This window comes from Parus major, chromosome 1 (assembly GCF_001522545.3).
Source record: "Parus major isolate Abel chromosome 1, Parus_major1.1, whole genome shotgun sequence".
NCBI classification, from domain to species: Eukaryota; Metazoa; Chordata; class Aves; order Passeriformes; family Paridae; genus Parus; species Parus major.
In genome coordinates this window covers 69545182-69556433 of record NC_031768.1, presented here as the reverse complement: position 1 = coordinate 69556433, position 11252 = coordinate 69545182, and positions in this window count along the sequence as shown.

Below are 11252 nucleotides of genomic sequence, written 5' to 3'. Positions count from 1 at the left end.
ATTACAAAATAAAGGCAACACTGGCATGTTGTGCATTATGTATGCATTTTATATCCAGTGAAAACCAGAAATTACTTGGACTCCTGACCCTGTTAACTGAAGACATATGAGTCCTGTCTGTCAGACTAAAGCATATAGCTTAGCCCAGGGAGAAGAAACTGTGCAGAATTCATCATTCTCAAGGGAAGGACACACTGCAATGACACATTGCACAGCCAGAGAACTTGAGGAGCTCTGCCTAGAAAAAGGCACCTGGTTCTTCAGTAGTAGCTACAGAAAGATGTCTGAGGGGAAGCCATCCAGTGAAGAGTGTGAGGTATATGGTTGATGGGGAGAATGCTGTCATCTATAGACACACTGCACTGGTTTTATACCACAGACAGTATCACACACTGTCAAAACCAGCATCTGGTTTGCTTCACACAGGAGTGCTCTCAGAACCGTCCCCTTAAAGTGACAGAAAAGAGTAGATAGAATTGCTTCAAATCTCTCTGAAGTGAGAGTGAAATGCAATGACATTTGCAAGGATCCAGCAAAGTAAGGCAACTGGTAAGGTCAGAACTTGAAGAAGGGCAGGCCTTGTCATGCCAAGGCTCAGCAAGCATATTGACAGCCCTGTCAGGGAGTAAACCTTGAGAATACGGTCCAGTAACCATATTACGTTACTGTTGCAGAAGGGGACACACACTCAGTGACAGCGCCTCATTTCTTGGCTTTTTTCTCTGTGATAACAACCTCACTCAAACACACTGTCTCTTGCCATCACTGTCCTTTGATAGCTGACACCCTGCTAAGCTATGGGTGAAGCTGACAGACTCACAGCCAAAGACAGAGAATATTCCCACTGCAGACCCATTCTGCTTTTTCTGAGCTCTAAAGAAATGGGAGAAATTCTTGCAATAATGAATAGGGGCTTTTCAAAGTTTTTAAAAAAGAAAAATCCTTGAATTTCAGTATAAGTTCACTCTATCGCATAATTATATGTATATGAACATTTACAGAAATATGGGGGCGGGTTATGGCTAGGATTAAACATTATTTTTTGAAGATATTAGAGCAACATGATTTTTCCAAAGGATCTTACACATCATAAGGTAAATTCTGCTCTTGATGCTGGTTTCTATTAGGATGAAAGGCATTCCTGAATTCTCCTCTATTGAAAGGACCCCTGTCATGCTTGATGGCACTGTTAAAAATTACACCTTTTTAAAAAATATGCCATTTTTTGGAACAAAAACATGGTTTGAAACAAAGGCCTGGGGACAAAAAAAGCCCTAACCATGCTTTATTGCTGCCATCTTCCGACTTGCAGGCTAAATTGCAGGGGTTTGGAAAAAAATAGTGTGTTTTTTCATAACATGCTTTCCAGTAAATATCATTACATTGGTGATAGAATAGGATTACAAATACCTGGCTTTGGCCTACAAAGGAACTATGGCTACATGTACAAAGGGACAAAGTACACTCTTATGCTCCAGAGATTCCAAGATAGGAAAGGCAGAACTTGAATTTCATTCTGAATCTTGTTGCTTAGAGGTACTCCAATAGGAGCGTGAAGTTACAAGGAAAGAGAGAGTCTTATGGCCTCTTTTACAATTCTTTTTATTAATAATTATGATCTAAACTTACCTTCTTGGTCACATTTCTTAAAGAAACTGAATTCTAGTTGCTGATCATCCACCCCCAAAAGTTTATTCTCCATTAGGAGCGTAACTACACAATAAAACCAGCTCATCAAACAGAGAAGGGTTCAAAGGAGAAGAAAAACTGAAAAACTGAAGCCTTCATACCACAAGGAGAGGAAAAGTCTGTGGACTAACTACACCCATGTACTAGAGTTTCTGAGTAGTACAGACTGTGCAGAGGGCTCATAAGAGCCCTCAGAAGCCATCATAAGAGATGATATGAAATCTTGAGATGGGAATAGTTGGTGTGAATTTCAGATGAGTGGCATTACCTTGAAGTGTCTGTCATAATGAGATAATGCAGTGACGCAGATGGAGGCTTTCACAGTATCCACTTCCCATATCCTACTCAGACATTTGGACTCCTAATAAGAAGATGTCAGGTGATGAATTCAGAAAAATCTGGGCCAGAGGCTGTAGCCAGATTACTCTCACCCCAGAATATTCATTCACCTCCTCAAGCAATGCTTGACTTGCAGACACTTTGTGTATGCCTGCCTGGCAGCAAGCTCAATCAATGCACAGTTCAGTGCAGTCTGCACTAATACTTTCCTTTGAACCATTTGTGCTGGAGCCGTGGAAAAAAGAGTAGCTTGGGAATAATCTGTGCTTCTTAGCAAAGCAAAGCCCAAGGCACATTCCACCATAGCTGTGACCAAAAACATATATAGAGCAGCTGGTTCACTAAATAACCTGTAAAACATGATGTTTGCCTTTGGAGATAAGAGAGGATGGTTTAGTTTTCATTTTGAAAAGAATTACTTCAGATATATTGTCAATAAAGTTGTACCAGCCTCAGTAATGAGACAAGACAGCACATCAGACATCCAGCAGACTCCAGTCAGAGAGAGACAGTACTGGTCCATTTCTAATTGCTCTTCAGTCCTGTTCTCTGTGACAAAACCCAGTCTTCCCACTGATTTGATCCTGTTGGGTATCAGTACATGTTTACTGGTGTTTTGCACAAATTTATTTCTCAGAGGATGTTGTTAAACATCTGTTGTCATATGGCACCAGCTACAAGCTGTGCCTGGTTTCTGGCAAGTGGTCCAGCCTGAAGCCTCCCAGGGAATGTGGTTATAGGGGGATGCTTCATCTGGACACCTGACTACAGCAACCACTGTTTCTGCATCATCCATCATACCCATCAGCCAGGTTATTTTAAGGACTGTTCTGATACTTCTGCTCCACTGTGTTTTTAAGGCTCTCTTTTATATCCTATTTTTTTACCGTGTGTTCCTTCCTCCTCACCTCTTCGGCCTTTCTCCTCCAACATGCCAAATGCCTGCTCTTCTTTGTGTTCACATTCAACATCTGTATAAACAGAAAAGGAAATTTTGTAGATAAGAAATCTATTCACATTTGATTATTTCCTATCCTTTGTATGTCATCCTATATGTATGTCATGGAGAAAAATAATCCCTTATGGAATGGTGCAGCCCTTGATAGCCTCTTGTTTGGAAACAGTGGATTTAGATCTTCATACATTGTTAATTTCACAGTTAAGAACTGTGTAGAGGATGAGGGCTTAGTTTTGCTGGAGATTCCTCTTAACTCCTTTGTTTAGCAGAAATTGGTTTCTATTTTCTTTTCTTTCCACAGCAGTAAAATCTCTAGTGAAGTAATAATCCCACGTGATTTACTGGTACTTTGGACTGATGCCAGCTTTGTTTTAATCCCAGCTGCTGTTTTATCTTCCGGGTATTTCAGTTCATAGCAAAGTGCACAGCACAGTCCCCAGAATCTCGTGTGAGCACAGATTTCATTTTTATTCAGTCCCTTTGCTTTGTCCCTCATGGCAGAGCTCTGCTGGTCCTCAAACTTGACCAATTTGATTACATTTAAACTATCTTTAAACAGATGCATCCCCTGGGTGAAACTTCTTCCCTGATTAGTCTGGATGGAAAGCATCTGTTTTCCCTCTGGTAAAGAGAGTTCCTAAAATCAAAGCACAAAGACAGGCACTGGTCATGTCTCGTGGCATTGGCTGAAGTCCAGAGGCATGTGGTGCAGCAGTGAAACTTGAATTTGGGCAGGTTGACCCAAAGACAATAGGCAACCATCCTAAAAATGAAAAAAAAACAGGGGTAACACACCTACACAGTGATCTCAAGCTGCTGCAGTGCTTTTGGCCTTGGTGTTTGTATCAACACTGTGGTAAATGTCACAATCCAAAGCACACAAAATGTCTAACCCCAGAAGTATTATTAGTTGAGGGGTATTGCCACTGTATGTACAGCAATCCTGTGTTCCTTTCTATCCCCTTCCCTGCCTGGGACCTGGGGAAGGCCCCACTCCCTTCCCTTCTAGTGCTAAAATGTGCCACAGTGGGAATGGGTAGGGGATGCAGCCAGGTCCCACTCCTCTCTTCCTGCCTATGCTGTGCCTTGCTTCCTTGGCATTCCTCCAAGGAAAGGCAAGAGCAGAGCAGAGGTGACTTGTGACCTGGAGCCATGGCAGAAGTGGGAAGGGGAGAACTTGGGAGTGTTCTGCCCTCCAAGAGAGGAGCAGAAGATCCTGATGCACAGTACAGCCCTGTGCTAGGTTTGCCACCATGAGGTGATAATGCCCAGGGGCAGGTCTTCTGGGGGAATTGGATGAGTCCAACCAACCCTTGGGGTGGGTTTCACCTTGGAGGGAACCAGCTGGCTTACTCTGGAGATGCATCTGGAACTACAATCCCATGTGTATCATGTGAACCCTCTGTCATGGGGCTGTGCAGATACACCCTAAACCTCCACAATCCACTAAAGAGCACTGAGCTGCAAACACTTCTGACTCCAACCTGTCCTTTCAAAATCATTTTTCCTCTTCACCTCTGGAAATAGGCCTGTCTTCTCTCTTACAGTGACTTTGTGACCCACAAAATTGTCTCTTTGCCCCTCAAATTCTCCTGCTGTCAGGAGTGCATCCTCTCCCTGCCAGTTACCCCAAAATCAGCCCAATCAGCTGATATGCTGGTGTGTTGCAAGCTGGGGAGTGATGGAGGGGAGGTGGCCCTGCTTCTGAGCACCAGAAGCTGCGCTGCTTATAAGGCACATGGGATAACCAGTCCATTAGCAGACTGACATCTTGATGGCCTAGTGACCTCCTAAGGACATGGAACCATGTGGCCTCATGTGCATGCCTGAAGTATCATGAGGGACAGTCTGGAGGGGCCTGAGATACATTTCCCTCTCTCCAAGAAAAATTCAAACATTTATGGATAATAAAGTCTTGCAAGCTACAGGCTTGATTACAAACCAAATCCCTTGCTGGTTCTTGTAGCTAGGAAACTGTGAGCTGGGGATTCTCCGGAGCACATGGCTCCAAGGGCTGATTTCTCCCAGGAGAGATAGGCATCAGGAAAAGAACCCACACACACAGATGAAATTTCACCTGCTTTTCATTTTTCTTAATAACAAGGTGTGTTTTCTATTTGTTACTTACTTCATGCAGATCTACTCCCATTTTTGTGTGATCCCTCTGAGGCCTTTTTCATTTGCAAACTATTATTGCCTAGTGTTTGTCTCCTATGCTAGTTCTTTTGGTCTCCTTTGAATCCATTTCTCACCAGTGCTGAAGTAGTGAAAAGACAAGGTTAGCATAGACCGCAGTGAGGTGCAAATCTGGGAACCAACCAGTAAGGCCTGCTCTGGTAGGAGAGTGAGCTGCAAGAAAATTTCCAGCACAAAATTGTAATTTCAGCATCACAGAACCATTCCAGAGTGTCTCCAGAGAAAAGACTTCAAAATTCTTTCAGTGAGGCAGCATCACACTCACTTGTGAGAGGAAGTCTGGGAGCAATGAGGTGAGATGTTAGTACTCATTTGCTGCAGAGCTTGGCCTTGAGGTCCTCCCCATCCTCTCAAAACATGAGACTGTGAAATTCTAGGTGAAGTGGAAACATCTGTGGTGGAAACAAACAATTTTTGGAAGAGAAACACGTTTTGTCCTTGGTGAAAGAAAGAGTTTTAAAGCAGCAGCAATGGCAAAAAAATTATAAAGGGACACAAATATAGTTTTGGTCAACTTATAAGTGAACAGATCCTCTTTCTTTTCATCTGGATTTCTTTTTACAGAGTACTCTTATGGCTACATATTAGCAGGAAAAGCCTTAACATTGTCCAACAGGCATAATTTTGCCAGGAAACTCTGTTCATGTTTTCCTAATACCCATTATGACGGACATTCTTAGGTTTTGCTACTTGTCCTCAGCCTTTTGTCCCCCTATAGCTCTTCCCACCTGAATGTAAACATCCAAAAATCAAAAATCTTTAGATTAGAAAAAAATAATGCAGCAGCATCAGGCTCTGAGGAGCATGGGAAGAATTTCTACAGTGCCAACTCATCCATGGACACATATACTGTAAGTACCTGTTTAAATGCCTGCCACAGTTAACCCAGAGCCAGTTGTTGCTGTGGTGGTGATGGGACATGTCAGGTCCTCTAGCCCATTTGGCTCAGATAACACAGATTTTTGTTCATTCAAATCAATCAAGATTATTTGGGAAAAAAACATGACAAAGTGTGCATAAAAAGGGCCATACCACAAAGATCTGTTTGTCCAGTATCCGAGGTCTGATGGGGAAGTCTGAGTGCAAAGGCAGACTTATGAGCCAGAGCAGATCTGCTGGAGGCTGCCAGCGCTCCTGTGACAGGGAACAGAGGGCTGGATCCAGGAAGGCTGTGTTAGAGCTGGTGTGCTTGGACCTCTCCCCACAGCTTCCCAACAAGCAGGACAGTCTACCTTGGAGGTCTCCCTGACTAAGCTGATGGCTGCCACTTGTTTAGCTGTTGCTGAAGTCCTCAGGATGGAGGGGTCTGAAGGGTTGAGGATTGGTACCCATGGGCCAGAGCCTACTCCACACTCAGAAGCAAAGAGGCGCTGTGTGTGGTTTCTGACCACACCAAGGAATTATCACACTTCTTCAGATGAGATCCTGGGATGAACCAAGCACCTGTAATTCCATTTACTGATATCCATCATGTCTCAGAAATAGGCGCCATGGCTGAGAAGATGTGCATTACATGAGGCACCCATTACATGACTCATACACAGAATCACATTAATTTAATCAGATGCTAAGAAAAAAAAGACAGAAATTATGCAAGGTTATTGTCCATGCCTTTCAGAGCAGCTCACTGAGCCCATGCTCCCTGGCACCTAGGGCTCTTAGACTGGGGGACAGATGGATTATGTAGATGAGAACAAATCACATGCCATGTAGCTGCAGGAAGGCACAGACAGGATTTTCCCTGGAGCTGCTAGAATTAATAGACCACTGACAACCATCATGTCAAACACACCGAGCAAGATTTTGAGCTGAGAGACACCAGAATGTTTGGGGAAAACAGCATAGGACTGCAGCCATGTGACCTGTTACTGGGATACAGCCCCTGAGTTTGAAATTAGTGGTTCCTTAAAATCAGCTTCCCTTTCATGGCTCTAAAATATTATTCAGACACTGACTACATGATGACTTGTGGAAACTCCTCTGCAAGTATATGCTTATGTATGTATTTACCTTCATGTGAGGATGAATCACTGAAGTGTGAATATCTTCTGAAATGTTCTTCAAGGCTGCTGCCCTGGATCAGGAATTAGGAAAGAAGAGGCAGCAGTGCTTATACAAAAGGGAATGTGGATCTCCATGACACTCTGGGAGGAATGAATGTTTACATGCAATCTTTGACAGATGGGGATGTTAATGCTTTCATTTTATGGATAAAGAGGAGAGATATTAGATGATTGCTGTGTATTACAGAGTAGTAAAAGATCAGTGATGAGGATAAAATTCTGGTCTTCCAGGGAGAAAATCTCTTTCCTTGAATTCAAGAGTAGAGACTTTGTGAAATGGATGATTTTCAGAAGGGAGGCATTAGCAACACTGTCAGCACTCACTTTTTGAGGAAGAACTCAAAAGTGTGAGGAGTGAAATACAGGAAGAATATACAGAAATACAGAGAGAGCAGGTCGTAGAATATTGATATTTTAGTGAGATTCAGGATTTAAAAAAAACCCCGAAACTGGGTTTAGAGAAAAGGGTTAGCAAAAGCAATAAAAACTTCTTATGCATCCCAAAACTACTTGAGATTGCTTTCTGCAGTGCAACAAAATCCTGGAACACATCCACACAAGCACATGGTGTTAAATTAATCACTGTAATGATCTATGCCTTGATTATCCATCCTTCTTCCTCCTTCACCATCATTCCTCACTTCCTTTCGGAATACAGCTTGCTTCATGTTTAAATTACAAACTCTGAAAAAAACCCCAACAAAAACAAACAGACAAACAAACAGACAAACAAAAAACCAAAACCAAAAAACGTTATAGAAATGTCAGGGGATTTTACAGCCAGGATGTTAATGACTGTTGTAAATGTCAATTTATTTGCCTACTTATACCTTCTCTCCCGGAGTAATTGATCCTGCAAAAATGACTGAAAACAAGTGGGTCTGAAACCCTACCATGGGGGAAATATGGCAAATTTGCAGTGTCTGTAGCAAAAAGGGAAGCCAGTTCCAAGGGCTTTCCAAAGGTCATCAATCCCCATTGAAATAACAGGCAGAAATGCACAGAAGAGGCAACTAACACTGGGGAAGGTCACTACTGTAGGCACTAAAGGGGCAGATGGGTGTTGGAAAGAGGAAATTTAAGAAAATGCAAAGAGGGAAAGAGGAGAAAAGGTGTTTCTGGAGGTCACTGCTCACATAAAGCAATTGCTAATGCCGTGGCCAACACATCAGCAATCTCAGGAAGTTTATAGGATTTGATGCTGCAGTTCCAGAGTAATGAAATATTCTTGAAAGCAATGCCGGTGGCTCATCAGTTTGCTGGTGCTTCTCCTGCCCCTGTGGCAATCCCAGCTGAGATAACCAAAGGCAAACCAGTCTCTGAAATCAGCTTTGTCAACCTGGATTCATGTGTGTGCTTTGAAAAGATTCCAAATCAGGTCAGGATTCAGTAGCAGTTGCTGGGATTAAAAAAAATTCTCTGTTAGCAGTGACCTACCAAGGAAAACAAAACAAAAAACCCAAACAAAACAACAAAAAAAATGGCTTGTGCTCTTGCTTGTGCTTTTATTTCTATAGAAAAATAAGGCATAAGAAGATTGGGACTGTGTCCTATAACTCTAAAAGAAAAATATATTTAAAATGTCAATTTTGGCTTTCACTATTTTTGCTGAAGAATTTGCAGCATGTCTCATATAGTGCTTGCCCATCTCTTAGCGGGGCAAGATGGCAGAATTATCCAACCATTTAACACGAATATATTTTCTCCTACATATTTGAAGGCATTTCAATGAAACAGAATAAAAGTCCCCAAAGGACATGAATAGTCTTAATGAAAAACTGTTACTCCTCTCAGCAAAGCAGATTTCATATGTATCTGTATTATGCCAGTTATCCAGCGAGTCTATTAGGACAAGCCCTGGAGTAATTATAAAAAAGAAAGAAAGTGGATATTATTGGATAAAGAGGGAGAAACCTCTTAGGCCTGCTCCATGCAGCATAAACAAGGGTAGAAAGCAAACATAATTCTTGTTTCCCCTTGACAGGACACCCTTAGATGGAGCTCAAGACATTTACTGAAGATGAGATATAGGGGAAAAAGTGGGTCAGAGCCTGAGAAGGAAAGAAAAAAGAGAGTAATTTAGAGAAAAAAAAAAGAAAAAAAGAGAGAATTTAGACCTCTGTTGTCTTCTGTTTTAAACATGACTGACAGAAACGATCCTATGGCCTATTTGCAGCTATTGTTCAAACAAGACATGGAGCCATAGCTGATGCACCGAGGCTGCCCAGAGTGAAATTCAACAGGATGTTGATTTTGCTGACAAATGGCAAGTAAAGCTGAATATTAAATGAAACATTCATTAAAAACTCCCAAAGCAAACAATAAATGCTCTACACATCTATAGGCTGAATGTGATCAGAGGATGACAGCTGAAAGGCCGCTGCACAAAAAGCAGACTAAAAAATGGTGTATATCAAGTGACTAACAAGTCAAGCTCAAATGCAGAAGGCACAAAAGGAGAGAATTCAGAGGAAATCATCAATTTTAGTGTAAAATCTCTGTTCATGCATTTTAATGCCTCGAATTACATTTCAAAACATGAAATTAATGCATTTACCCTGATGGAACTACTTTCACCACTTCCCTGCACCTCCTGTGCCAGGACACAGAAGGCCAAACTCTGCCTGTGGGTACAGGACTAGGTTACATCACTGAAATACTGCATGGTCTATGGTGCTCCTTTATCATGGAAATCAACAGATAATGGCCAAGCTACCCTCATTTCTCCAGTTCTTTGTTTTTCAGGCAAGTCTACTGCCTCTAGGCACAGCACAGGGCAGTGTGTCTGCAGAGGGCTCCTGCAGCAGGATCACTGAAGCACTCCACAGCTCTAATACCAGATAACCAAGGACCTGAGGGGCAAAAGAAAAATTCCAGAAAAGCTCAGCACTTCTTGGAAGACTGTTGAGATTACAGGAGAAAGAAAAAGAAGTGGTGTGAGAAATAATTGGACAAGAATGACCTAAGCTGAGAGAAGAATTTGGCCCAGCGTGGACATGAAGTAAAGTCCATGCTCCTGCAAGCCAGGAAGGGTCTGACAGCGCCCCGGGTACCACCAGAGGGCTGCATTCTTCTGGATTCACATTACAGTTGATTTCTAAGCAAAATTCACTGATTCAAGCTGACTCTTCTTGGACAGACATAGCACTTAGGCAGACTTACTAGCAGTGGAGAGGTGAATAGTTGTATTTCCTTCACCCAATGGCCTTCCTTTGCATCCTCCTCCCTCGTGCTCCTGCATTGCACCCTTGGCAGTACAGAAGGCTGCCTGTGGCTTGGCAGGGCAATTTCCCTCCAGCAAGGTGGGGAGAAGCCACAGCACTGCAAAGCAACCAGGCAGAGCAGTCATCACATCTGGGCTCACCACTCAGTCACCCTTGCAAACCAGCCCAGCAAAACAGCTCCTGCCCATGAGGTGCTCCTGTCAGAAGGGCCAGCATGGGATGGGAGCTGCCCCCAGGAAGGGGTTTAGCCCCCTCTGTGCACCTGGGCTGCCTGTTCCTCTGCATGGCTGGCAAAGCACAAGCAGCCAGGCAGGATAGTGGCAAATCATCCCATCCTCCCCAGGCTGGGCATCACAAGGGACAACTGGAGAGTGTCATGATTCATTCCAGACTCTTCCTCAGCAGCTACTGGAAGATAGTGGCATAATTGAAAAAAAAACAAGTGAAAGATTCAGCTTGAAAGACTCAGTCTCTTCCCAGCCCCATATTCAATACTGATCCTAAACACAAAACACACTGCAGGGGGCTGTATACAAACCTGTATACAAACCGTGGGAGTGGGAATTCAGCCACAAGCAGGCAGAAGAGCCCCCAGCTAGGAAGGGTTTAACTAGCTGAGCATTTTTTTTTCCAGATTAGAAACCCTTTTTCCCCCATTGCAAAATCCATTATTAATTCCCCACTGCACCTCCCTCTGCATCCTCTGCCCGACAAGCCTTTGAACTGCTCCCCCACCCTCCGGAGAGGAGAGGAGAGGAGAGGAGAGGAGAGGAGAGGAGAGGA